This window comes from Aphelocoma coerulescens, chromosome 1 (assembly GCF_041296385.1).
Source record: "Aphelocoma coerulescens isolate FSJ_1873_10779 chromosome 1, UR_Acoe_1.0, whole genome shotgun sequence".
In the NCBI taxonomy this organism is placed as follows: domain Eukaryota; kingdom Metazoa; phylum Chordata; class Aves; order Passeriformes; family Corvidae; genus Aphelocoma; species Aphelocoma coerulescens.
Window position 1 is genome coordinate 6,002,550 of NC_091013.1, and position 14,758 is coordinate 6,017,307.

The 14,758-nt window shown below is 42.7% G+C and overlaps 2 long non-coding RNA genes across 3 annotated transcripts in view; one reads left to right on the top strand and one right to left on the bottom strand.

Moving 5' to 3' along the window:
• Positions 1–14,758, top strand: part of LOC138114374 (uncharacterized) — a 92,047-nt gene that overhangs the window by 11,005 nt on the left and 66,284 nt on the right. The window contains exon 2 of one of the 2 annotated variants that reach the window (XR_011152628.1): positions 794–970. This is a non-coding gene — a long non-coding RNA (uncharacterized lncRNA). Of the gene's footprint in view, positions 1–793; positions 971–13,647; positions 14,205–14,758 lie in introns of those variants that run through there. The other variant, XR_011152611.1, reaches the window with a different exon arrangement.
• Positions 5,648–8,952, bottom strand: LOC138117738 (uncharacterized). The gene is made up of 4 exons (XR_011154837.1): positions 8,835–8,952; positions 8,321–8,465; positions 7,739–8,207; positions 5,648–5,833 (listed from the first exon to the last, which is right to left on the bottom strand). It is a non-coding gene; the product is annotated as an uncharacterized lncRNA (long non-coding RNA).

The window sequence follows — 14,758 nt, forward strand, 5'->3', positions numbered from 1 at the left end:
AATGGTCTCCAGACTCCATGAAAAATACAACTGGTCTGCACTCCATATGACCATGTTTTTTTAATTTGCTCAAGGGGATGTCAAATGATAATCACTGTCAGCCAGTTTCACAAATGACTAGAAATTATTCTCAAAGTCAGTGCTATCAAGCTGGAAGGTTTCTAATATCTCTTATGCTACTTCTGATGTACAATAAGATGCAAAAATACGTCTTTTTTTTTACAAACAATTTGACTGATGGAAGAGATGCTTTTAAAATTTGACACGTCAGTTGGTGGAGTTGCAAAATGTTCTGGAGGACATGATCAGAGTTCAAAATGAACTTGGTCAGACAGATAGATGAATAGAGAACTTGTCAGAGAGATGAATAGGTGAATAAACAAAAGGATGTTCAATGAACCAACTGTGACATTTAGGAAGGGGAGTACAAATGCCAGGTGTGTAGTGTCTGCTAAGCAGCACTATGGGAGAGGAAGATTTAGAGATGAGAGTGGAACAACACTGTTTTGTCAGCAGCATGGGATTGCAAAAAATGTAAACGTCACCCTAGGCTGAAGTTGAGTTTTAAATAGTTTGGTAGCCTTAAAAGTTCTTTACCAGTACTTCTGTGATAAATGCCTTGTTTAGGTCTGATGGCCATTTATCCTCTGTGTAGATGCTCCATTTATTTTTGCAAAGCCGACTCATTCATTATAGCTAGCTCCTAGTAAGGTGAAGCATTGGGCTAGGAAGGTTGTCTTATGGCAGTCACCTTAAAGACATCTCCAAATTTGTTTTGAATTAATTGATACAGGCCCAGTGTAACAGCTCTTAAAGCCCACGTGCAGTGTGGTGTGCCTCGTCTCCTTGGACTTGCTTTGTGGGAGTGAATTGTTCCGTGGAGAGACAAGGTGCTGCAGAGGACATCCCAGGGAGTTTTCCTGGGACTCCCACAGTCTGGAGGAGCCCAAGGAAATACACCCAGGCTAAGGTAATATTCTGTGGCTTCATCTATTCATATGACTTCACTGATATGGATTGATGATGAGCACATGTTTCCTATATTGAATTAATCTGAACTCTTTTTCAGAATCTGAATCTGAATTCATTTTATTAAAAGCAGTGTTGACCAAACTAAAAATGATCTTGCACACAGACTCTGATTTTCTTTTTTCTTAAAGCACAGGCAATACAGAAATACAGGTATCTTCCTTAGTTTCACTGTGCTTTCCTTATCTGTACATAACTCTTTAGCCAATACACACTTAAACAGAAAAATCTACTTACCAGTGTGTCATGAATTGCACAAATTTGACAATAGTTTAGTTATCCATTTTATCTTCTCAGAGCTTGGTTTAAAGCTTTACAGCAAAAGGAAACTTAAGGTGGTTTTCAGTGGAGGCAGAACAGACTGTATGATGGAAGAGTGGAATGAGTTCTAACTGAGCAGTCTGGGGTCCCTCTCAACACTACCCTCTTCCTTTCAGAGTTTCACAAACTTCTTTTGCATATAACCTATTAATACTTAGTACTGACTCCTCAAAGGAAGGCTGGGCTAGATGACAGCTTTGAAGTGGCCTTGTGGCCTTTAATTTCTATAATTTCTTCATTTCTGTTGCTTTCACAATGCTGTATGACTTCAAACTGCTTGTAGGTAAGCGTGCGCTGAAAAGTGTTTCCTTTGCCTCTCTGAGCTCATCATCAAAATGAAGCAAAGCATGGAGAAGTAGGATACCTGAATGGGGCTCTCAAAACCTAGAAGATACTATGTCTTGTCAGTCTGCACACACCCTATGTGCTGCAGCCTCTGCTCACTCCTTTTCTTGCAGAGATAAGTTGGTCTTATCTGGAAATATCTCAGTCCTGGAAACTTCTAAGCAGAGCACCTCCTCATACTGTAGAGTAACCTGTCAGGTTGGACTATCCAGTCTCATAAACCAGAATCTGTCATCAACAATCTGCTTTTTGAAGTTGCTGCATGGGTTAACTGTAGAGTGCCATCTCCCTCTGAAGATAAAATCAGAGACTGGACCTTCTCTGCAGCTGTAGGCAAATGTGCCTGGCAATGTTTTCCTTTTCTTTCCCTTCTCTCTCTCTCATGCAAACACATACACAGCTAAACAAAACACAAGAAAACAAGTGGAAATAATTGGGATAATCCAGTCTAATATAAAATCTGTATCAACATCCTCAGCCTCTGCAAAGCTTTAAAAGTATTTCTGACTGACTTGGCTGACAAACCCCCATCACTCTGAATCTTGTTCCTGGTGTTTGTACCTTAGTAACCAGGAAGATGCCTCCCAGAGAGACTATTGCTCTTGTTTTTCCTACCAGTGGTGCACAAATTATGCAGCCCTCCAGCGCTGCTTTCTAGTCTGTTGCCTGAAGTCAGAAGCAGAATGTAATGCACAGTCCCCAAGAAAGGTCAGAGGCAGCTGTGGCAGCTCTTGAGATGTGTTGAGTCCACAGGCACAGATGTTGTGCTGTCACCAAGGCTGTGCTGGGGGGGGCTGGGGGGTGAAACCCACACCCAGTTCTGGGGACAAGGGAGCCAAGCTGAGGCCAACATCCCTCATCTGTCCTTGAGCCCCATCTCACAATTGAACAGCAAACTCTCCAGGAGCTGCTCTCATTTCCTGCCTCCAAGCCATTCACAGACTTTCCAAGGTGTAAGAGGTGTGTCTTGGGTTTTTCTTTCTTGCAAGAGAAGTGTGAGATTTCTCCAACCTTTAGAGAAAATTATGGTGTCTCTCCACAGTGTGTAGCTCTTTGGAACAGTCAAGCTCTGTCTTTTGGGTTGATCTTCCCAAGATCAATCAAATCTGCAAAATTCCTGGCCAATTAATTCTTGAGCACTTTATTATTACACTCATCTGAGCTAAAATACCTATGGAAAATTCTCTTGATATTTTGGATAAATTGCAAATACTTTTTCCTTATAATCTGGAATAAGCATGCATTATCCCTAGAAGCAAGATTTCTCATATTTTCCCTAACTGAAAGTTTAATATTTATTGAAATCTTCTGTTGATTAAAAGCTCTGAATAGTATATCCAGAAGACTAATCGGTATTTTCAAGGCACTCAGACATATTAGCCGCTTACTGGTTACATAGAGAAATAATGAACTTGCTATATGAGAAGGTAAAATTCATGAATAATTCATAGATGCATTAATTTATTCAGTTTTGCCTTTTGAATTGATTTGGCAATTATTCTTGTACTGCACATCATTTACAAATGCTTAGATATAAATATTTACAGTTGCAAATTTGCGGTCAAATAATTTCTGTTCTCTGATTGAATGGCTTCTGTAGCACACCAAGCAGTGCAAATTGTGAATTTTACTGTTAAATATACAGCTTGGTGGAATGTGGGTGCTGAAACGATCAAGTAAAGTGGATACATACTGGCTGCAAATATGGCCAAACTAATGTATTTTAAATATGAATAAATATGTGCAGGCAGGTTTCCTTCATTTCTTACTGCAATAGAGACAAGGGAAAGACCTTGTGCATTGTGCTGCCCCAGACAACAAAGACTAATGTCCTTTGGCACTGATATTTTTATTGTTTATTCAGTTCTTCTCACTTTTTCCTTTGTTTGCAATTATTTTTCCTGCCGATTGTGTTTTACATCTTTCAAGGGTGATTGCAACATTTGGGAATTCATTCCTGTCTAAATGGGGATGACTTAACCCCACAGTGAAGCTATGTAGAGAGAGGATCCAGAAGCAGAACATTATGGATCTGTGAAGAAACTGATGGTCTGAATGAAGGGGCTAATTCATTGTGGCTTACTTCAGCCAAAGGAGACTTGCCTCCAAAACTCCCTGTGTACTTAATGGAGGAGAGACTTCTCTAGAGGATGATTCAGAACAGGAGCCTAGTTTTAAGTGCTCTGAATCACTCTGCTAGTCTGCTTATTTTGAACAGTGCAGTTTATCTTCCCTCCATTTCCTACTTGTTGCCTTGATTGATGAGTAAGGATTTATGCAGAATGAATGAATTTCACCTTTTATGAATAAAGCATAGCATTGTAAGCATTTAGAGAACTTTATTTGAGACTAAAGAACAAGTGAAAGCATTAAGGAGTATTATTTTATGTATTTCTCTCTCCGAACCATTAGAAGAACCTAAAAAACTTCCAGCTTTAAGCATTTAAGTAATTTAATACAGTGGAATAATTCAAAGTCACTTCATGTGATTTTTTGTTTTCTTGAAGCACTCTAGAAAATTGTTTTTCCAAAGTTCTTTCACTTTGAAATGCCTGCACAGAAGCACTTGAGGCTAAAAGTAAAGCTAATCCATTTGCAGATAGCACGTTCAGAAAAGAACAAAACCTGTGAAATTGCAAACAGTTTGTTCTGAAGAAATAAAGACGACCACTTTAGCATTCAAAGCAATCCTAAAGCAAAAGTAGGTATTTCATTGAAAACACATTTGAGAAAAGAGAGTGGATGCTCAGGTGGTCTTAAGGCCAGACCAGCATTAGCCTGGTAGGGATGCAAAGGATGCTCAAAGGAAATTTGTTGCTGGGTGCAGCTCATGAAAGGGCGCGAAACCACGTTCAAACTGTTTGTGGCTGTTCCCCTCCTGGGATGAAGTTCTTGTACTCAGAGCAGAGCTTCACCATCACAGCAAAACAAACTGCTGGAGCTGCTGCTCTCAGGGAAGCAGCATCACGGGGCTGCATGAGCACCTCACATCTGAGCAAGTTCTGGGCCACTGTGCTGAGCTTCAGCTGATGCCCAGGAAGGAAACTCCTGACCAGCAGCCTCCTCAGGGCCTGCTATAAGTGCTGTCCACAGCCTTGGTCTCCTTGGTGGACCCTCTGTGTCTTTTTCTGTGTGGCACTGGGGATGCACAGGGCTGTGGATGTGTCCTTCTGGCATATCAGCATCTCGGGACAACCACTGCTGATGCCTCTGAGCTGAAACTGGGTGACTTAACAAATGCATCTACAGGTGTTGAATAGTGCATCTCTGTAAGGTGGCCTCCAGTAGGACACTCAGGACATCCAGTTGCCAAGGGCTGCTCTGCAGGGATCTCCTGTCCCAGACAAGCACTGGTCTGACACTGATTCCCTGCTGACATCCACTGCTCTTTCCCTGTGCCTTTGTCACCCCTGTGCTTGCTGAGGGCTTAGGAAGACCTCCAAGCACCCCCACTAATGATTTATCATTAAAAGACTGTTTTAAATATGATTTCCATTATGGGCAAGGTCCATATGGGGTTTTGTCCAGTGCAGAAATGACGTAGCAGGGGAGTGATGAGTGAGCTCCTTGGACCTCTGCCAGGTGCCTGTAGCATGTGTGTGCACCACTTGAGTCACAAACATGAATTGTGGAGAGGGGAGGCCACAGGGCCATTGCATAGAGGTGATAAACTCTACGCTGGTGAGTTCAGTGATGGTGTAAAGGATGCTTGAAATTAGCTTCCTGGTCATGATGTGGTACATTGTGGAGCAGCGTGCCTATGGTTAACTCTTCCTGTCATGGGTGAACAGGCAGAAATTATATTTTCTTTTTTGTGCAGTGCTAAAACACTCTTGTAGTCTCTTCACATTTTTATCTGAAAAGCAGGAACAAAATTCTGCTGTCAATAAAATGAATTGTCAGGACAACTGCATGTATGAGTTTAATTTCTTTTAATATTTAATGTCTAGCTAGCTTTTCTTGGGATAATGATTTCACAAGAAGAGAAAGATCAGAGCAGACCTCCTGCCAGTGTAGCACAGATACAGCAGGAACTGCAGAATTGCAGGGTCAATACAGCAGAATGAGATCCTGCCATCTGTTGTAATTGTGGGTAGCACTCCACTCCTTGAGCATCTGCACTTGGGTCAGTAGGACTCTGCAGAGGAAAGGACACACTCAATGTTTATTGAGGAACAGAGTTTGACCCTAACTGCAAAATGCTCCCTCCCTTGGAAAGAATGAACTGGGCAGGGTTTAAGGCAATCCTCAGTATCTGCTGCCTTTTATGAAAGGGAGAAATGTCTCCTTACAGATCTCACATGTTGTAAGTCTGTGCTGTCCAGCCCTTTCCACATAAATTCTTCCCTCAGCTGTGTCATGGGGATATTATTTTATATAAAGAGAACTTCCCTACAGTAATTTCCACGACATATTTGGAACAGCAAACATTTGTGGCAAACAATGCTAGAAACACTCAACCATCAAACAGTATCAGTATCGTTTTGACATCAGTGTCAAAAGTAATGTTTCTACACTCAGCAGGTCAGCAGATACGGGTGGTTGTGGTCCACACAGAAGAGTCGGTGCTGATTTGTTTCCTCACAGTTGTATTGGCTCTGCAGTGGTAAAAGTCTCGTTAGTTCTTGTCTTTGGCATTGTCAGATGCATTACTCTGAATTTTGAGAGTTAGAAGAACCATTAGGTACAAGGAGGGAACAAGAAGACCCACAACATATGTTCAGTCTGCAGGCGAACAGTACTGCCTGTGCTAACCCCGATCCTTGTGCATAAAGATGGCCTGGGAAGTTAATTATGACAGGCAAAAAAAAAGAGAAAAGGCTGTAGGAATTTGCTCCAAATGACAGCAAATGCAGTTGGCAGGATGACTGAAACTCAGTCCCTGAAGAATCCCTCCAGGATATGTAGCTTCCCTGACACAAAGTGAGTGGGCTTATTAGCTGGATTCGATGACTTGTATCATTTGCTACCCCTAGCCAGAATAACACATGTAATTCTTCCTCCTCCTATTTTTTTTTTCTGCCATTGGATAGGGGTCAACTCCATAGATCAATTTGCTTATTTGTGGTGGGTTTTTTTTCTGATGATGGATGAGCCAACTGATAGTGCCATCACCACCTTGTGAACCCAAGGATAAATTCACAGGCTGTTAGCAAAAGCACTGCCTGATACCTGTCATCTCCACTGAGCAGGCACTGCTCCCTCCTCCCCAAACTCTCAGGATGGCTGGAGGCTCTTTTTCCTTTAATGTTTTGCTTTTCACTGAGCTGCACCCTGTGGTTAATTTTCCTTCTTACTTTGCAGCTTCTCCTCACCAGCCTGCACCGCTACGTGGGTTTATTCCACTTTCAGATCTCACAGCTCACCAAGCGCGAGGCACAGGGAGGCTCAGTGGCACAGATTTCAGAGGATCTGGCTAATTTCTCTCCTGGCTGGCATTAGGGAGAAAATAACTGAGGATTTGTACCTGTTCATTTGAAATAAATCCCCAAGGGTTTGTGAAAACAGAGGAAAGATGGTTTTCCAGGCATGGCCCACCAGATGCCAACAGGGGGAGTTTCAGCTCTGCCTCAGATTTAGGCCTCTGACAGTCTCCTCACCTTTACTGATATTGATCATGAGGGATAAAAGTTATTTATTTTCCCACATTTCAATAACATTTCTTAACGCCTCTTTCCTTTAAAGAAACACTTCCACAACTCTTCTATAGATTGAAAATGAAGGCGCAGTTCATATTTCTTGTTGAAACCCTTTTAAGAAGAGACCAGTGATGGAACGGTTCTACACCTTGCTTTGCTAGAAGGAAAGAAAGCTAATTTGCCTCTGAGACAAATCAAAACTAGATTTTAGTAAGTAATCTCCATTTCTCCCTCCTCCCTGAAAACCGTGATGACTGAGGCACAGTTGACTTCTCTTGCTCATTTTGCATAAACTAAGATTTGAGCAATAAGATTTTAGAAAACCAAAAATCTGCCTCTGGCCTATCAGTTTAAATAAATTAATTCATAGCCAGTTAGAAAACAAATGTAAAAAAACCCCATACCTCTTTGATATGTTTGTTTGTTTAAGGGGTAAGTAAGTGGGGAAGATCTTCCATTGTGAGGAGGCAGAAAAACATTGTATGAAAATGAAGCTCAGTCCTTAGAGTGAGGGTGTAAACCATGCTTGTGTAGAAATGAATGGAGGAAGGCTTTTTGGAGAGACATTTTGTGTCTTTATAAACAGGACAGACTATGTCTGTGCAACGCTGCAGTCAGTTCTGTCAGGTCCCAGCGAATTGCAGTTTCTTTTATTTTCAGAAAATTTCTCCTTTCTTATGTGAAAAATTGTTTTGGAAATTGGCTTCAAAGAAGAAGGACTGTGTATTTTTTGTAACAGATGCATGATATTTCCAGTTGCTACTGAAGAGGGTACCTTCCGTATAATGAGCCTCTAGGGTTCACTCAAGTTGCATTTCAATCATTTTTCGCAGCCATCCAGACCAGACTTCAGCTGCTGAATCTGCTTCATTTCTGGGTGTGAAAACAAGAACAGATTAAATCCAAAGCTCTTCAGGAGAAAGCTGAAATGTCCTGAGTCATCCAATGAGAGTTAACACTAGCTCCTCTTTTCAGAGACTTATTACCTCTGGCTCTGAGCTTCAAAACTTCAGCTACTTTCAACTATGATGTCTCAGCTGACAGGGTCCAGAGCTGTGATCTTGTCAGTAGGGGACAGGATGGAAGAAATCGCCCTTTGGCAGACTTGGGCAAATCCTGGAAAATGGATTTCTGTGGAAAGAGCATTTTTGAGGGATTAAAAATTCTTCATCTTCCACTTGGCATCTGAAATTTGAATTTGCAAGCTTTGTCTTTTCCTTCATACCCACCCACAGAAGGGCCATGCTCTGTGTAATATACAAAAACATGCAAGTAAGGATGTTTGTGTATATATGTATGTATGTATATATATAGAGAGAGACTATTTCAGAGATCCAAATCAAAATTCATATCTATAGCAGTGATACTCATCATTTCACTCAGTCCAGTTTTGCAGCCAGTTAAAAACCTTTTTAATTAGTAGCTATCAGCAATCCTGTGAGTGGGTTGCTGAGTAGAGAAGGTTAATGCTGTATCTGAGGGGGAGGGGAGACAACTTACTGCTGCAGGAATTAGGACATTTTTCTTGATTTGATGAAATTTCGTTGGAGAGAAATCCGCCGTGTCTTGATATTGACATAATTGCATTGCATATGCTGAAACGTCCCTCTGTAATGGGCTGATCCTGCGCATTTACCAAAGGGCAAGGATGGCCTGGTGAGGTTTGCTGAGGTGCTCCGTCTATTCCCATGCCAGCAGACCAGCCAGGAGGGGTGAATGGTTCCAGGGATATTAGGAGGGATGCCAAGATCAGTCAAGGCTGGCAGGTTTTACTGGGACAGTTGCAATATTGCAGTAATACATCTGTCTGGGCATGGCTCTTGAGTCAGAAATGGAGAGTAAAAGTAATTCCCAAGGATACTGAAGTAGGTCACTCCATCCCTGACTGTGACCCAAATATCTCCCCGGAGAATGAAGCCTCATTTCACACGCCAGCCAAGCAGTGTGAAGACAGAGCTGGAAACCATTCCAGTTCTCCTGTGTGTGAACTTGTGGTTAGAGCCCGGACTGGTTGTCGAGGCCCCTGGCAGAGAGTGAAAGAGAGGAAAAGCATGTGGATGTATCGAGGATGTTTAGACCAAGAACTGAGAGAGGCTGTGTCACAGGATTAAGGCAGCTATGCAAGCTTGCACAGGTATTTCCACTCGTGCTGTCCTCACACCTTCTCTGAGTGGAGATTTTTGTCCTGGACACAAGGGCTGCTTGTAGATTGCAGGACGCACTGCCATGCACCACACAGACACAGCCTCTGGCCACGTCTGCTCATGTGGACACACCAGTTTGCACTGTGCCAGGGTGTACCCCGCCTGCCTGGTGAAGGGAGTGGACAGGGAAGGAGCTGTGGAGCAGCAAACACCAGCTGGGATGGCTCTGGGAGCCAACCCCGAAGTGCCCAGCCAGAGACCATGCTGGGGACCAGGCCTGTGTCTCATCCATGCCCTACTGAGCTCTGAGGCAGAGCTCTTTTGGTTGCATCAGTGAGGATCCCAAGGCTGTATTCTGTAGCTGTGGGATCTGGTCCATGTTTGGGAAGTGTACAAAATGTTGTTTGTGAAAATGTTGTTTGGGTAGCGTGCAAAATGGCTGCTGCAGGACGTGGGGTATGTCTTTCTGTGTGTTTGACCAAGAAGACAAAACTGCTGCTGCCACAACCCCATGTAAAGCACCCAAGGATCACAATGGTGTTTTAAACAGGATAACCCAGTCAGTGGGGAGGTAGGTGGTGCATGCACTACGTGCACAGCTGGCTCTGCAAACCATGAAATCAGAAGCCATGGGAAAGAGTAAGTAGGAAAGCATCAGTTAACTTGTAGTATGAAGGTGGACATTTGACAGAAGTACATTAAAAAATTTTAATGCTAAATGAAATATCAATAGAAAATGCCTTATATCTCTATCTATATCTCCCAGGCAGGCTTACATGGACAGTAAATAAAACAGTGTGCTTTTATGGAGTAAGGCCAAGATGCTGTCAGGGATCATATATCTTTTATTCAAAAGTGATATAGGATCGTGCTGCCTCTAAAGAGAAAAGGGATGACTACAGAGGAGAAATATCTGTAGAAGAATTGTTGGTTCTGAGAGCTGTGTGTTTAAAGCACAGAATCCCATGAAACACTGCCAGGAATTAGAGAGGGACGAGAAGAAACGCTTTAAAACAAAACAAAACAAGAAAATAGGAAGCAAGTAAGTTGTGTCTACCATGTGCCTAAGAACAATAGTGCTGAGTGAAAACCTGCTGGACTTGGTTGGGAGCGCTGTGGTTTAGCAAGCCCAACTGAGCTGAACTGGAATGCTCTTTTTGTCTTTCAACAAGCTTGTAAAGGCTGGCAGAGATCTGGTCAGCTGTTCTAGCCCTGCTTAACAGCCCTCAGAGTTCAGTTTTTATGTCTGGATAGGGGCCCAGTAGAAAAATTAAGGGTCAAGCAGGTTGCGTTTGAGCGGTGTGTGGAATGGGTTTATTCTGCATGGAAGAAAAACGTTTGTTGCCTCAGAAAGATGTGTCCTCATGCACTCCTATGAAGCAGGGGATTGCTGTGTAAATAGGAATGTGAGCAGTAGTTTGGGGAATTATTTCATGCTTGTGACGTTACACAGACTGGTTTAGCCCTTTGTTTAAGGGCTCGTGTCCAAATTGGTTTAGGTCCAAGTCAGAGCTTTGGTCCTGCACCTTGCTCCCTCTCTTCTTGCCAGCACTGATATTTGCATGGTCATGTCATGAGCCAGTTCAGGGAACTAAACTTCTTAAAGGCCTCAGCTTTTTGCTGCAGAGTTACTTTTTACCTGATTTGACTCCCTGAACCAGCTCATAGCAGGGTCATAGCAAGGCCTGGTCTTGGCACACAACATCTTGCTGGAATTTGTGGCTGGGGTGAGAAGTAAATGACAGGACTTGGATTGGTTGAGCTCCTGGGGAACCTCAACTTACAGCAATTTACTCTTCCTCCTGCTCCACTGCATCCATGTACAGACCTTCAGTCCCCTTGGATATTTTATATCCACGTTTACCTGACTGTGGACTCTTTAACTGGACTCCTGCACTCATCAGCATGTGTCCATTTGGGTCTGTGAAATGCTGTGGGTTCCCAACTTGGAAGGCTTAAATCCCACCACCCTGATGGCTCCCTCTCAGGTCATGGCAACAGGGGCATATAGAGAGGTACAAAGACTCCCTGCCATGTAACTGAGGTGATGCTGACTTATTTTGGTCACATCTTGGGAAGGAAAATGGGTTGGTGTCAGTGTCCTGGCCTCATCCAATGCTGATGAATCTTAACATCATTGCTCATCTTCTGGGCACAGGCAGGCCATGCAGTCACATCCATTTAATCTTAGGAAGATAGCTATGTATGAAAATAAATAGACCTCAGGATGGCAATGATTTGGTCCCATCTTCTCCTTTAAGGCGCCCAGAAGTATCAACAGAAACATGCACATTGGTATTACTGGTAGAAAACAGGGCTTCAGAGCATGGTCTCAGATGGTGTCCCCCAGGAACTTGCCTTACCAAACAATGACATCTCCTTCAATGCAAAGAAAGTCAGAGTATTTTCAAAATTTGGCATGTAAGTAACAGTTGCAGTCACTGCAGAGATATTGAGCAATTGTGGCTGAGCGTGGGAAGTGGCCTGTGAAATCAGGAGAGGTGGGGAAAAGTCCCAATGTACAATTTCTCTCCTAAGTATGGGTTCCACATTTTATGAAGGCCTGAGAGCCTGAGTGTAATTTCACCTTTTCTGACAGTTTGACTTCTATTTCCATTTGCCAGCTGTTGTCATTATTTTATGCCTCCATCGCTCATCTGTTTGCCGTAGCAATTTCTGTTAACTCTATCCCAGCTTATATGCATTAACTACTAATGGCTTCAGGTGGAGGGCCTTGACCTTCCTTCTTCAATGTTTCCTCAGTGTTCTTCTGTTGCTGGGTATGGGATGCAGGAATTTTCCCCCCCCAAAATGAGGCTGTAGTTACCTGAGGGTTGAAAAAATGAACATTGTAATTCAAGTCAGTAGCACATAGCAGTGAAGAATGTAAATGGTGCTTTTCACTTAACCTGGTTTCTTACAATCCCTTTTTTCATCAGTAGCAGACAAGTGACTATTCCAATAATTAAAAGGAATACACCTGGAGAATTAGCTGCATAATGAGTGGCCCAGAAGTTGAAACTTCAGCTCTCTGATTGTGCTTTTGGTCCCCACAGACCTAAATTGCAGAAGCCAAATTCCAGTTTAGAGCTGCTGCTTTCAGATGGTTGCATGAGCTCTGGTATCAGCACCAGTTAAAGAACATATTATTCTTATATTAATTATCCATTTCCAGTGCATACCTCAAAGTGACACTTAACTGGAGGAAGACTAGGGAAGAAATAAATACTGAAATGTGATAACATGCATTTTATGTGGTTTATCCATGGTCAGAAGTGAAAGCAGTGATCTGATAAGTCACTCCTGAAGACGGGAGAGAATTACTCCCACTGTGGAGCTATCTATGGCTGGTTCTGGCCATATGGAAATACAAAGTTTCTATGCCCAGGGGCGATGGGACAAAATCTAGAGTATCTGTGCTCCTTTATGTGTGAGTAAACTGGCTGTATTTCTCTCTTATTCAGAAGACATTCATCTTGCTTTTTAATCTTAGAGTATAAGCAGGGCTGAATCTCAGAGAAAGGGCTTGAAAAAGACCAGTAAATTTCTTTTTCTTGTTATACAGCTTCGGACACCCTTTTATGAATAAAATGGCACGGCCAAGCGTGAAGTAACAAAGGAATTGGAAGCAGTGGCCAGCATGTGGGAAGTCAAAACTATCTACAGCTGAATAACGTTCTTATTAGAAATGAAGGGCAAACAGGAGTGTAATTTATTATTGCCTCTCTATGTGGCTTCAGAGATCACATAATCCAAAGTAAAAAATGGCATGCATATGTTCCCTAAGATATTCTTCAGCATAGAGGGGCTATATATCAAAACCTTATTTCCTGGTAATGAATTTTAAATAAGTGCCCAGGGCATCAGGTCACTGATGTTTCCACTTTGCAAACTGGGTGGGCTATGAAAGCCCCTAGAGCCCTTCAAAGGCGCCTTAAAAAAAGATCCCTAGCCTTAACTGACCAAACTTTTCAAGAAAAACACCTGAAACAATTAGGAGAATGAAAACCAGGAGGTCAGATTACTTGGCCCATGGCTGAGGATTTACATAAATAGGCCTAACCTTTGACTTGAAAATAAAAGGTAAGTACAGAGCCCTGACAGAACAGCAGGTCATTGGTATTTACTCTGTAAAGTACTGCCTCTGATGCTATGACAAAAATGCCAGGAATTCCACTGATCACTGTGTGCTGATAGGGCTCAAAGGTATGCAGCCAGCTAACAGAAACCCAGCCTACCTGACTGATCGAAACTGCATTACTCCCACGCGTTTATAACCCGCAATCTGCGAGCGTGGGAAAGCGTGCAAGGCCTGAGATTAATTCCTCGGAAAAGAAGAAAAAAAAAAGGAGAAAGTTGCTGTCTTTAACCAATTTTTTTTTTTTCTGGTGGTTTGGGCAACATATAATAAAATTAACAAAAATTCTCTGAGTGAGCATCTTAAGACATTCTCTTCACAGTGTGTGCTGCTGTTCAAGAGACTCCAGAGCTGGTGTTGCTTAGGCAGGCTTGAGATTGGTACCACATTCAGCATCGTGGGACTTTGTCAAAGAGGAGCTGTGCTTCAAGTGCTGAACTGGTAACCAGCTGTGGGAAGCCAGTCCCTGGCTCAGTTTTTAACTGAGGAAACTCTAGACAGCAAACGTGCAGAAGAAATGCCATGCTGTGTGTTTGTGCTACATTTTGTCAAGCAATGGCTCTGTGCTCACAGATCAGAGAGGGAAAGGTGAGCAAAACAATTTTTTTTTTCATTTTTAGTTCTAGTACAAAAGCAAAGATGTTTTAGATTTTTTTTCTTTTCTACATGGATAGCAGAGAATGGAGGACCCCTGTGAAAGTGGAAACAATAAGGGCAGAGTTTTTATGTTCATGTTTTATAGAGATAAATTCGGTTTCCTGTTCCAGTTTGAGACACAAGCACACACCAAGTATCCTGCAGGCTGTTTCAAACTTGTTTCACTAATTAATCAAAAGTGATCCATTACAGAAAACCTGCAGGAATGTCAGAGATGGATGCTTCTGCTCTACTGTTTTTGACTTGCTTGTTGCAACAGAGGGGGAAGCTGTTACTGCCTGTCTAGTAAATTATTGAAGGATGGTGTAAGAGAGCCTGCTGCCTTCCTCTTGAAGGGCCGGGGAGCCTGGGGCTAGCCAGCCACATGCTGCTTTCCCTGTCTGCTAGACCACTGTGGGGTTTTGGAGGGAGGTGGAGGAACATCCCACAGCTGGGTATTGATCAGAGAAGACAGGCTGGCCCCATGCCCTGGGCACTGCCTGGCC